Raw genomic sequence first — 12,361 nt, forward strand, 5'->3', positions numbered from 1 at the left:
TATGAATAACATTACACACAAGGTTAATTATCTCAATAAAATACGCTAACATAATCGACAAAGATCATGTCTTTGATTAGCAAACAAGAGTTCCGTTGCTTTATTCCAATTAAACACATGATAAATGGTGTGTGACAATCTGTTGGCTCTGCTCAATGTGTTTACACAGGAACCCTCTGAACCTCTTTTTAAAATCACAGTTTAGCAGTGACATACAGTATAAGTCACAGGCTTTACAACTGACAATAAAGTCACGGCTCATAAATCATTATGTCACGCTGCAGCTGTTTTGCTCTGTGCTGTGATAATGAGTTATATTCTGACAGCAGGCGAAAAAAATGTTGGCCATTTACCGACTATTCATTAACATCTCAAAATGTAGTCAACCTTCTGCCGCTGCGCTCAAAACAGATAAAACGTTCTGTCAGTTAGTGTTTGTCAGGGGAGAAACGGAGGCACATGACAGTGCAGGAGCATACCTGGATGTCACACACATCCACCGCTTCCCTGAGTCATTAGCGTCGCTTTGTCGCGACAGCACCTGACACATGACAGGCAAAGGCCTTCTCTGCTCTTCATCCCAGGAGATCTGACAACCAGCTGACTTGACTGACTCACTCACTCATACACTGACTAACTAGCTGACTGACAGACAGTCCTGCAGTCGAGGGCTGCGGCACTACACAGATGATGAGCAAAGAGGACAAACAAGCTGCAGACTGGAAGTCAAGAGTATAATAGAAGAAAGTGGCACATGGCAAACTGCTCTGTTTGTTTGGAAGTAGCCTAGGCTGCTACATACCAAAGCCGGAGCTATTTGTGACCCGAGCAGCACCCTCCCACACTGCCAGTGCTCCCTCCAAACTTGGAAAGTCAGAAATAGCAGCAGAAAGGGAAGAGAACAAAGATGCTGATAGACTCAGAGAGACTAGTGGCGCTCTGTGCTCGCCTGCCAAGTGGCACCGGTGCCCTGCACACAGAGTTAGGTGCCAAATCTTGTCAAGCACGGGGCACAAATCCAATCCAATCCAGTGGCAGAGGGGAGGGCTGGCTGCCACTCATTTCATCTATATGGGAGCCTCCACCTCTGCCAGGTCGTAAGAGCACCTGCTAGCGAAAAGGTTCCTTTGTGGAATAAAGACAAAACTTGCAGGTGTGTGTTCACATTGAGGAGAGGAGGAAATTAGATTACACTCAGACTATTAGAAGGGGCCATATGTTCTGGAAACACTGAAAAATATGAGCGCTGAACTTTCAACTTTCTACAAATTCCTTCCACACCAAACCATACGTCAAGACTGCTGCATCTGTCCTGAGCTATTAATAATAGGAAGCTTCTTGCTGAACTAGTAAATTTCATGGTGCACAAAGTTTATATGACGAATGTGTCTCGTGATTGTAAGTGGGGTTGGCTCACTCCCAAAGGTGCTTTGTTCTGGGTATTTACTGGGAAAAAACACCTGAGGGATGTGAACGAGAGTCACCTCCTGAGTCAAGGAGGTTTGTTTGTGTTCTGTTGTGTGTTTATGATTGAAGGCGTTTCTCGATTGGGTTTGGCCTGAGTCTACCTCTGCATTATGTGTGTGTTTGCATGCCTGCTCAATTGCTCAATTGCATGTATTTGCATAATCATCATCAACAGTGTTTCTCATTGTGAAAGCAAGACACTATTAACATGTACCACGCGTTAACACCCCCCACCCCCCCGATAAATAAGTGAGACGTCCGAGAGGGATCATTATCGGAGAGGCTCTAAATCGATCTATCCTAATTAATTACCTGCTTGATAGATAGGAGTGAGGCCCGTCACACTCCAACAGCCCAAGAGAGCAGACCCAGCTGTTCAAATCCCACACATAACAGACAACTCCAGACAAACTGTACTGACAAATGTGCATTGTTGATATAAAACTAAAACTGTTGGTTGCTAAATATTTTGTAAACACAGACCCATTAAGATGTGATCTGTAGCTTGATATCTGGATCTAATGCATACACCATTTACAGTCTGTAACCTGTAAAGTTTAATGACCAAATTTTACATGGTTGTGATGCTAATCTGTCCACAGACAGACAGACAGACATACAGACTGTATAAACACCTGGCAAAATACTCAAACTGCTTCTTGTTCCCACTACAATTGGTGTCTCGGGGTACTTGAGGGCTAGAGGCTTGGAATGGGGGCACCCTCTACTTCCACTCCCTTTTTTGGACCACACCCTCCTTGGAACTCAGCCTTTATTTTGATCTCAACTACACATCTGAAAAGTTTTTTGACTGTATCTTTGTGCATGGTTGTGATGCTATTGCACTCAAAAAATCTGTCACACAAACAGACAGACACACAAACAACATACTCTGCTTCTGTGTTAGTTCCCACTTCGAAAGGTGTCACCAGCACCACATTTTGCCATGATGACACACACACAGACACACATTTACGAAGTGAAAACACTACCAGCTGATGCTGTCGCAGCTGTTTAAGTTTAAGTCTGATGTTCTGTTGACCCATCTATCCACCCTGATTTTGGCACTCTTTCACGTCCCGTCTTCCTCCTTTGCTCTCATCATAATTACTATGACCCCATAGGGCTTTGTCACTGGAACATAAGCATATGTCATTTTGATTTATTATACTATTTTTAATCCCACAATGGGGAATTTCTCTTTTCAACTGACATTACACACACACACACACAGTGTATAGAGGAGAGGAGTGAAGGGGCTGCCACATGCACGGTGCCCAACGGGCAGTGTTCGGAGTCGGTGCCTTGCTCAAGGGCACCCCGGCAATGCCCAGGATGTGAGCTAGTATTCTCCATTACTAGTCCACATCACACTTTTTTTGGTCCAAGTTGGACTTGAACCGGCCACCTTTGATTCCCCAAGCCAAGTCCCTATGGACTGAGCTATTGCCGCCCAAATGGGACACTTGAAAAAATAATTTCTCTCATTCTTCTTGTATCAAATGTTCACCAATTCAAAAAGTGGTGTGCACCTATAAGTAGAAAGCTAGAGTTAGGATGTACACGTTAGGGTGCTGGATGGGCCTGTAATACATTTTTGTTTATTTGTTTTTACCCAAAGCACAATCATTTCTCATATGACCCTCACCCTGGAAATAAACATACAAAGTTAAACATAAATCCATTGTGCTGCAAATCTACCCTATATTAACTTTTTGTCAGTGAGTTGAGATAATAGCAGATGTAAATATGCTGAGAAATGAACAATGAAAACAACTTAAGATAAACTCAAGCTAGAATAAAAAATAAACAAAACTTTTACTACAACCTGGGTTTTCATTTTATTCTGCTGACTTTATAAGAGGCCAGGTGTGTACAAAAAAAGGCAGAATGATTTTAAGAAACAATTTTCAATCCCTGTCAGCTGCTCCAACATGTTAGGTTATTCATTTACTAAAGTTGGTTTAACCATGGAGTAAGCAATTCCAAAAACTGTCAGCTGAGTGTTGATTACATTGATTTTAGGTTATCTTCAAGAAACTGCATGCAGGCATTTAAAGTTTCTAAATAAGGTATTCCAGACAAATAATCAAACTTGGGCTGCAGACATGGTGACATTTTAACATCCTCTGTCATGAACCTGTGCAGCTGTGATCCAGTGACAGTAAGAACAGTTAAATCAAAAGTGAAAAAGTATTTTCACCACATACATGACCTCACTCAAGGCAAACTTAGAAGCAGTCCTGAGTGCCTTTATCAGGATGTACAAAGTGTTAAACTCAGTTTAGTGTTATGGACAAATGGTCACACTGCCTGTGTAGAGTGAAGGAACGTCCAAACCCCTTCCATAGCACACGCAGGAGTAGGGAATCCAATAACTTTTCATTTTCCTGTTAAAAAGGGCTGCCATTCTCTGTAATCCTGTCTGTGCAATGATCCCTGCCTTTTTTACCTCCTCACACTCCCTTATCCAAAGACATGTACCTAAGAAGAGGATCAGCGGGCTCATCTGAGAGATATCTGCACAACCAATGTCACATTAAAACCCTGCTAAGCTCTAATTACATAGTGTGTTAAAAAGCTGCAGATGAAATACGGCCGTGCTGTAATCTGGTGCTGAACTGGGCCACTACGTCAGCAGGAAGAGAAAGAGAAAGAGTGCAAATGTGAGACATAAACCAGCTCAAATTGGTTGAGTGAAGCACGATATATCTGTTGGCCACATCCTCTCAGTATGCCCTCTTGTGTGTGTGTGTGTGTGTGTGTGTGTGTGTGTGTCTCTTTTCTGTCTCTGGGCATTTCTCTTGGTTTCTGACTATCTCCTCGCCCTTATATGCTCCATTTCCCCCATCTCACTCTTTCCCTTCTTGGACTAAAGCAGTAGTGTGAACATTATTTTGCACTGAAAAGTTATTTTCTGCACTAGACAAAAGTTTATTTGTGATCATTAAAGATAATACAGACTAATGATTTAAGTTTGAATGAAACAAGAATTGTTACTCCATTTCATGTGAGGAAATATGAATTACAATGATACCACAGAAGTTGTGAATAAGGGAATACCACTGTTTTTGGACATTCTATGGAAAAAAAACAAAAAAAAAACATCTAAGCTTCTACCCTCAGGGTGGGTGTTTCCTTTTGCAGCTGCTGACTCTGATTTGAGAGCTGGTGTTGCTAGGAGATGTGCTCTCTCATGCTTTTCTTGATGCTCTACTAACTGGAGCACATCATCGCCCTTTAGCCTATGACTTTTGATACGACACATTTTCCCCACTTTATCTTCAAGACAACATAATGTTAATTAACAATCATTTAAGACATCTGTCTATACAAAACATTCAACATCTGGGAGGACTCATTGTGTTGTTAAGCTTATATCTCACTTAGAAAGTGGAAGCTTGTTAGCCTAGCTTGCTAACGTTACCCCTAATTCTCAGTGACTTTCTATTCTATTTCTACAGCTGAGTCATTGTCATCACTCCTGCACACTGCTGTGTTTATCCCACATTATACAAAGAAGAGGGTCTTGCTAGCATTAGCTGTCTTTTTTAATGGGTCCAGATAATGACGGCAAATCACCAAATCTCAACAATGGGTAGTCCTGTGACCTCAGCACTCTGAATATCAGATAGATAGATAGATTGATCACCCCAATGATTCAAAGCATGCCATACAGTAACACAGTGCTCAGATCAATTCGCTCTTAGCAAGAGTTAACAATAAATTCACTGAAATTGAAGAGACATAACAAACTATTCTATTGCCCGCCCACACAGACCAAAAAACTTTGTCAACTGGAACCAAAAACAAATAAAACTTCTTGCAAGGTTACAAGATTTATTTAGTTATCATTCTACAGCACAGGGTTGTATAACAAAATCCAATTTGAAGTCTCTTTATCCTAGTCAGAAAACAAAAAATTACTTAAATGGACAAATAAATAATAAGTCACAAATATAAACTATTGTTTATGGTGGAGTGCAGAGGATGAATCTAGTCTCACAGGCCTCTGTGGTACGGCAGTGGATATTTCTGTATTGCTTGGCAGACTGCATCAAAGTGAACAGACTGTTGCTGAGGTGGGAGTTGTCTTTTAGCTCTTGAGGCTCTGTGCAGACATCTCACTTCACAGATATCCCTGATACTTGATGTGTACCAGTTTCTGATGTTTTCATTCAGGATATCATCAGCTGACAAAAACTTGGATCCTGAATTTAGCCTTCTTAGTTTTCTTGAGAAGTACAGTTAAGTCTGAACTTTATTCACCAAGGTGGAGATGTGTAATGAGCATGATAGGTTCTCTGTGATGCTGATTCCCAGGAACCTAAAACTGTTCACCTGCTCCACCTTAGCTCCACTGATATAGACAGGGGTGTGCCTCTGCCTCCTTTATTTTAAAATCAACAATGAGCTCTTAGTTGACGTTGAGCAGTAGATTCTTCAGGGTGCTCAACCATGCCACATTATTGTTTTCCTCCCGATATGAACTTGTTGTTAGTAACCCAACAAATGATGGTGGTGTTGTCTGCAAACCTCATACAGAGGTGTCTCCATGTCTGGGAGTGCACTCATAGGTATGCAGTATGAACAGGAGGGGGCTGAGCACACAGCCCTGGGGTGCTCTGGTGTTGAGTACTAGAGTGGAGGAGGTGTAGGCAAAACAGTATCCGAATTCCCATCGCTGAGATAGTCTAATTTTATACATTTATTTTTTGCTGAGAACAGACATTAGCCAAAAGACTGTATAGAAATGGCCTTACAGATGTTTCTCCTTTCAGATGATGCCATTGCTGCGGTGTCAAAGGTGCCGCTACACAGCAAAAGAGGAGGGGCCAGCTAATTTTGCATCAGCTGCAGTGCGCCCCAACAACCACCAGATGGCACATGTGAACAGTCCAGACTACAGTGAACACATCAGGCCCCTGAGTTTCTCTCTCCTCCCTCTGGAACCAGACATGCTGTTTTTTTTTTCATTGACTCAGTCCGTAACTGGAGCTCCTCTAGGGTCACATGGTAGAAAAGAAAAAAAACTGGATGTGGAAATCCGTGCAAACAGACTTGTAAACCGTGCTCTCGGACTCACAATCTGTGCGCACAGATTTCCTCTTCTCACTGATCAGCACAGCGATAGTGATACTGAGATATTGATAGTGATCAATAAACAACAAAGATCTCTCTTCATCTTCATCACCTTCCGCTTTGTCCGGCAGGCTCAGTAGGGAGCTCCAGACCTCCTTCTCCCCAGCGACACATTCCAGCTCATCCGGGAGGATCCCGAGGCGTTCCGAGGCCAGATGAGATATGTAATCTCTCCAGCGGGTTCTGGGTCAACAACAAAGATGATGCTAACAACTCTGTTTGACTGTATATAAGCAAAACGCTCTAGTTAACTGGAGGAGGAGGAGTCGTGTGTCTCTGTGTGCGTAATGTGGAGCATGGATCTCAGTCCTCTGATTGGACCGGACAGGTCATAATCATTCTGATTAATAGGGGATTGGGTGTGGGTGGGTGAAATAAATCATCCTTGATGAGGCACATATTAATAACATTAGTTTGCAGTTAGATTGTCAAAATTAGATAAAACACAACAGCTTAAATCTCTGAGGAGCTACATTAGCATTAGTGACGGTTCCATCCACAAGTATGCAGTTACCTAATGTTCCCTCAAACAATGTAACGAAGAGGCGCATCAGAGGGGATTTAGAAGTGGGTATATGCAATGCTGACTTAAAAATATGTAGTTACACATCTTTAGTTTATTTAACTTAGTTCACAGGAGAGCTGTTAAAGTTAAATATTAGCCGAAGCAGTCATATTGACATAGCGTTAGACTACATACATCAGCTTCCTGTGGAGTCAACCAGCTGAAATACAGACAGAGCCACTCTGCCATTGCTGAGCACATTGTGGTCAAACGGAGTATTAAGTAAAATCCTGTCATCAGGATTCAAGCACTCTGCTGCCACCTAGTGTCTACAGTTATCAAGTGCAGCCCCCCCTTTACCGCTGCAGCGTCACCTGGTAACGCAGCAGCAACCATGTCATATGAAAGCACAGACATCTGTAGGTCCAAGCAGGGTCAGTTGAGCTTTAAAGGATAACTACCGTTTTTTACAACCTGGACCTTATTTCTAGCATAAAATACGATGATTTACTCACCCAGATAACTTTGGTGTCATTTGGCGTCGTTCGGACGAAATTAGATCCAGTGTAGCGCCGATATATCCATATAATGCGAGTGTTCGGGGCACTGAAGCGCAGCCTCTATATAACACATTATCTACCACGAAACTAGTTCATTTCACCAATATTTTGTTATGATACGCTAGTGCTATTCCCCTCTGAGTCCGGGCTTGTCTGTTGTCAATGTAGCAGCAGAATGCTTTTGTACCACGTCATTAATTGAGCACCAGTGGTAGCCACTCATTGTAGGCAGAACTGAGTATAAATGTGGCAGCTCTCCCCGGCACTTTCTCTTTGCGCTCCTGTCTGACACGTCACTTCCGGTCCGGATGTATTGACTCTCGGCAGGTAGGATTGCACGCTGCTCGTCATTTCCATGTTATCAGGTGTTGAGCCCTTTTGTTCTCATAGCGCATATATGTTTTACTGCAGAGCGGCTGAGCTGATGTGTCCAGCTTGGTGTGCGCTGGTCCCGTTAAGCGGTAGTGGTAAGTGTCCTCTCTGTCTGCACGATCTTGGTCGATACATTTTTAAGCTAACGTTAGCATGGTTACAGGTAAATGCTGGTAGCTGCGTGTGTCTCTCCCTCTCACCACTCTGTGTGTATTCAATCCGGCCACAAAGGTATGTTGTAGTTTTACTGCGGCGCTTGAAACAGGAATGGTAGGCTCATTTTAATAGTGTTAATTTTGTTGTTTGTTTTTAGATGAGATACAGCCATTGGGCCTAACGATCCATGTGACATAAGAGTCACGATCAGCTGACCGCTGCTGCTTTGTCTGCTGCTTTGTCGCAGTTTCGCCGCTGCTGCGTCGCAGCTTTATCTGCTGCAGCGCCGCCACTCTGTTGCAGCTTCGCCGCTGCTCTGTCGGCTGCTGTGTCGCAGCTTAGAGACTCTTTTAAGTCTGCCTTCATGGCCATGTGTTTAGTTTCATTTTGACACCTTAATTTGGTTTTTGTTTATTTGTTTTCTTTACCCCACCTGTCTTGACTTTTGATATCCGTTTGGTTAATTTGATTTAATTAACTTGTGTAATTTATTTGTTTAGGGCAGGTGGTGTTTATTTTTGTTTGTATACAATTTGTGCTATTTGCTTTCTTTTTTTATGGTTGGTTTATTCTGGTTAATAGATATTTTTGTTTGGTGTGATAATAATTTGACCAGTTTCTATTTTATACTAGTTTTGTTTCACTGTGTGACTATTCTCTCTGTTCATTTCCTTTGCAGAGGCCGGTGGTGGTGGTGGTGCTGGTGACCTGGGTGGTGGTGTCCCCTTCCTCCTTGTGTGCTGTGCTCCCCTGGGATTATTTCAGTTATTCACAAAGTGTGAGTGTGTGTGTGTGATTGTCACGTGCCCGGGTGACCTATGATATTTTGTTTGGACCCCTTCCCTCACTAGTTTCTCCACGCCAACGAGCCTCAGCTTTGAATAGTCCTCTTCATAATTTGTGTCGATGCTGCAGTGTTTTAATATTAAATAATAAAGTGTATTAATTGTGAACCACGTCTCATGCCTAATGAATTGAGCTTACTTGCGTGTCCTTAGATCAAGTGATGTAATTAAATCTTTGGGTGAAAGCCCCAAGGTGGCGTTGTCTGCAGTTGGTAGGTTACGAGTGGGATCCCGTTAGCCCTACTACCCTCCTGAACACAGGCCAATTGACATTGCTGTGTTTGGTGTCCTCCTTACGCTCGCCACATCAACATCCGGGGTCTGTAGGTTGACCTACTACCTCTGACCTGGAAGATGTCATCTCTGAGCTGCGCGCGCACCCGCGACAGCCCGGCTTGTTTACCTGTAGCTGCTACTGCTAGTTTGACCCCGGATGTTGATAACAGATGAGCCCGGACTCAGAGGGGAATAGCACTAGCGTATCATGACAAAATATTGGTGAAATGAACTAGTTTCGTGGCAGATAATGCGTTATATACTCGCATTATATGGATATAGCGCTACACTGGATCTAATTTCGTCCGAACAACTTCAAATGACACCAAAGTTATCTGGGTGAGTAAATGATCATATTTTATGCTAGAAATAAGGTCCAGGTTGTAAAAAACGGTAGTTCCCCTTTAATTCTGGCTCTCTTGCCCCTCTTCCTGGGGGGGTCTGTTGAACTTAATCCAATTTCTGTGCTTTCATTTCCAGTGTGAGTGTATTTCTGTACTGCATGCTACTACTGGTAAAACTACTGGCCAAAAAACCTGCATGCCACAGAAGCACTGAGGAAAATGTGAGAATTTTTTTTTTCTGGTGATCCATTTTCTAAATTCTAAAATAAATGTCTTTCATGGGTGAAACAGAGTGATTTTTGTTTTTATCATGAGATTTTTTTTTCCCTCAGGATTTTTTTCTTTTTTCATTGTGTGGGACCGAGTGAACAGAGACATTTTTCAAGAGGAAAGTAAGGCTAATTTGTGTTTGTTTTATTTTCAAGTGGTTGTTTTTGTAATACTCATTTTGACCACAAGAGGCTGAAGCGCGCGACTACTCATGTCCTGGATAAGATGAAAAGCATCCATGTTCCTCCAGGGGAGTTTTAATTTCTCTCTGCACTCTAAACACAAGATGCATCTGTTACAGTTATGTTAGTGTCACAGGAGGAATACTATGAATTATTAGCCTTCTCATCAATCAGAGTCTACAGTGGAGATTGAATTACGGCCACAACTAAGATGAAGACGAAGAAAGTGCATATTTCTAGCACAGAAAACGAGTTGTATGTGTCTGAGGTGGAGGCTGGTAAACACTTATTAATTCTTCCATTCACGTTTAGTGTTGAGGACAGTGAATGTCCCTGCATCCATCAGCATTACACATGAGTGCCACCGCAGAATTTATTTGTTTAGAGAGATCAGACTGATTGCTTCACGTGCCCAAATTATGCACGACAATCAGTGGTATCCCTCAGCCTGGAATATCATTTGAAAATGGAAGTTTGATGAAGTTCATCACTAGTGTTGACTGACACTAGTTCACTCACAATGAGGATATGGAGTGAAACAATTCTATAATCAAGTATAGAGTATAGTAAGATCATCCATATGAGCAGGAGGCATGCTTTTACTTTCTCCAACTGCAAAAATGTGATGTTTTTATAGACTTATTGTATCTATCTAAATATATGTATATATATATATATATATATATATATATATATATATATATATATATATATATATATACATACATATATATATTAGGGTTGTCAATCAATTAAAAATTTAAATAGTTCATCGCAATTAATCGCATGATTGTCCATAGTTAACTCACATTTTGATCTGTTCTACATGTACCTCTTCAAGTTTTTAATTCTCTTATCAACATGAGAGTAGTCAAATATGCTTGCTTTATGCAAATGTGTGTTTATTATTATTGCAACAATCCAGAAAAAGTCATCCAAAACACAAATACTGTCCAGAATATTCTCGAATAACCTAACATAGCAAACTCAAGCCCTAAAAGCAATAACAGGTGGACATACTGACCTGAATGTAATATTCCTTAGTAATACTAACACAATGCAGTGTCCAACTTTACACTTGTAAAGGTTAACTATACAATGTTAATCAGCCTGCAAGCTGTAACCACCCATTTAGCTATCGCTGTTGGAAGTTTGTCTCATGTAGAGTTGTTCAGGCGTCTCCGTTGCAAACTCCCCACCGTGGTCTGCCTTTGGAGAAGAGGACGGCTCTCTGCATCAGCTGTGTACTTGGCCAGCAAGTCGTATATGAGACTCGATGTAGTCCGGTGGTGACTCAGTTCACATCGACAGTAAATGCAAATAAGTTTGTTCTTGTCGAGAGAACCATCTTGGCAGGGCTTTGAAGCTGAACTTGTCATTCAAAAGACTCTTTTCTTTATCCATTTCTGCTGAAGGAGGATTGTTTCTGCTGCCAACCACAAGGTTACTGCTGCATCACTCCCTGATTTCCCAAACTAATGTGCATGCATTAATTGTGTGTCAAAAAAAATTAACGGTGTTAAGAGGAATTTGCATTAACACGTTATTATCGCATTTACTTTGATAGCCCTAACATATATATATATATATATATATTTATATACAGTACAGACCAAAAGTTTGGACACACCTTCTCATTCAATGAGTTTCCTTTCTTTTCATGACTATTGACATTGTAGATTCACACTGAAGGCATCAAAACTATGAATTAATACATGTGGAAATATGTACTTAACAAAAAAGTGTAAAACAACTGAAAATACGCCTTATATTCTAGTTTCTTCAAAGTAGCCACCTTTTGCTCTGATTACTGCTTTGCACACACTCTGCATTCTCTTGATGAGCTTCAAGCGGTAGTCACCTGAAATGGTTTTCACTTCACAGGTGTGCCCTGTCAGGTTTAATAAGTGGGATTTCTTGCCTTATAAATGGGGTTGGGACCATCAGTTGTGTTGTGCAGAAGTCAGGTGGATACACAGCTGATAGTCCTACTGAATAGACTGTTAGAATTTGTATTATGGCAAGAAAAAAGCAGCTAAGTAAAGAAAAACGAGTGGCCATCATTACTTTAAGAAATGAAGGTCAGTCAGTCCGAAAAATTGGGAAAACTTTGAAAGTGTCCCCAAGTGCAGTCGCAAAAACCATCAAGCGCTACAAAGAAACTGGCTCACATGAGGACCGCCCCAGGAAAGAAAGACCAAGAGTCACCTCTGCTGCGGAGGATAAGTTCATCCGAGTCACC

Source organism: Pagrus pagrus (assembly GCF_965226575.1).
Source record: "Pagrus pagrus genome assembly, chromosome: 2".
Classification (NCBI taxonomy): Eukaryota; Metazoa; Chordata; class Actinopteri; order Spariformes; family Sparidae; genus Pagrus; species Pagrus pagrus.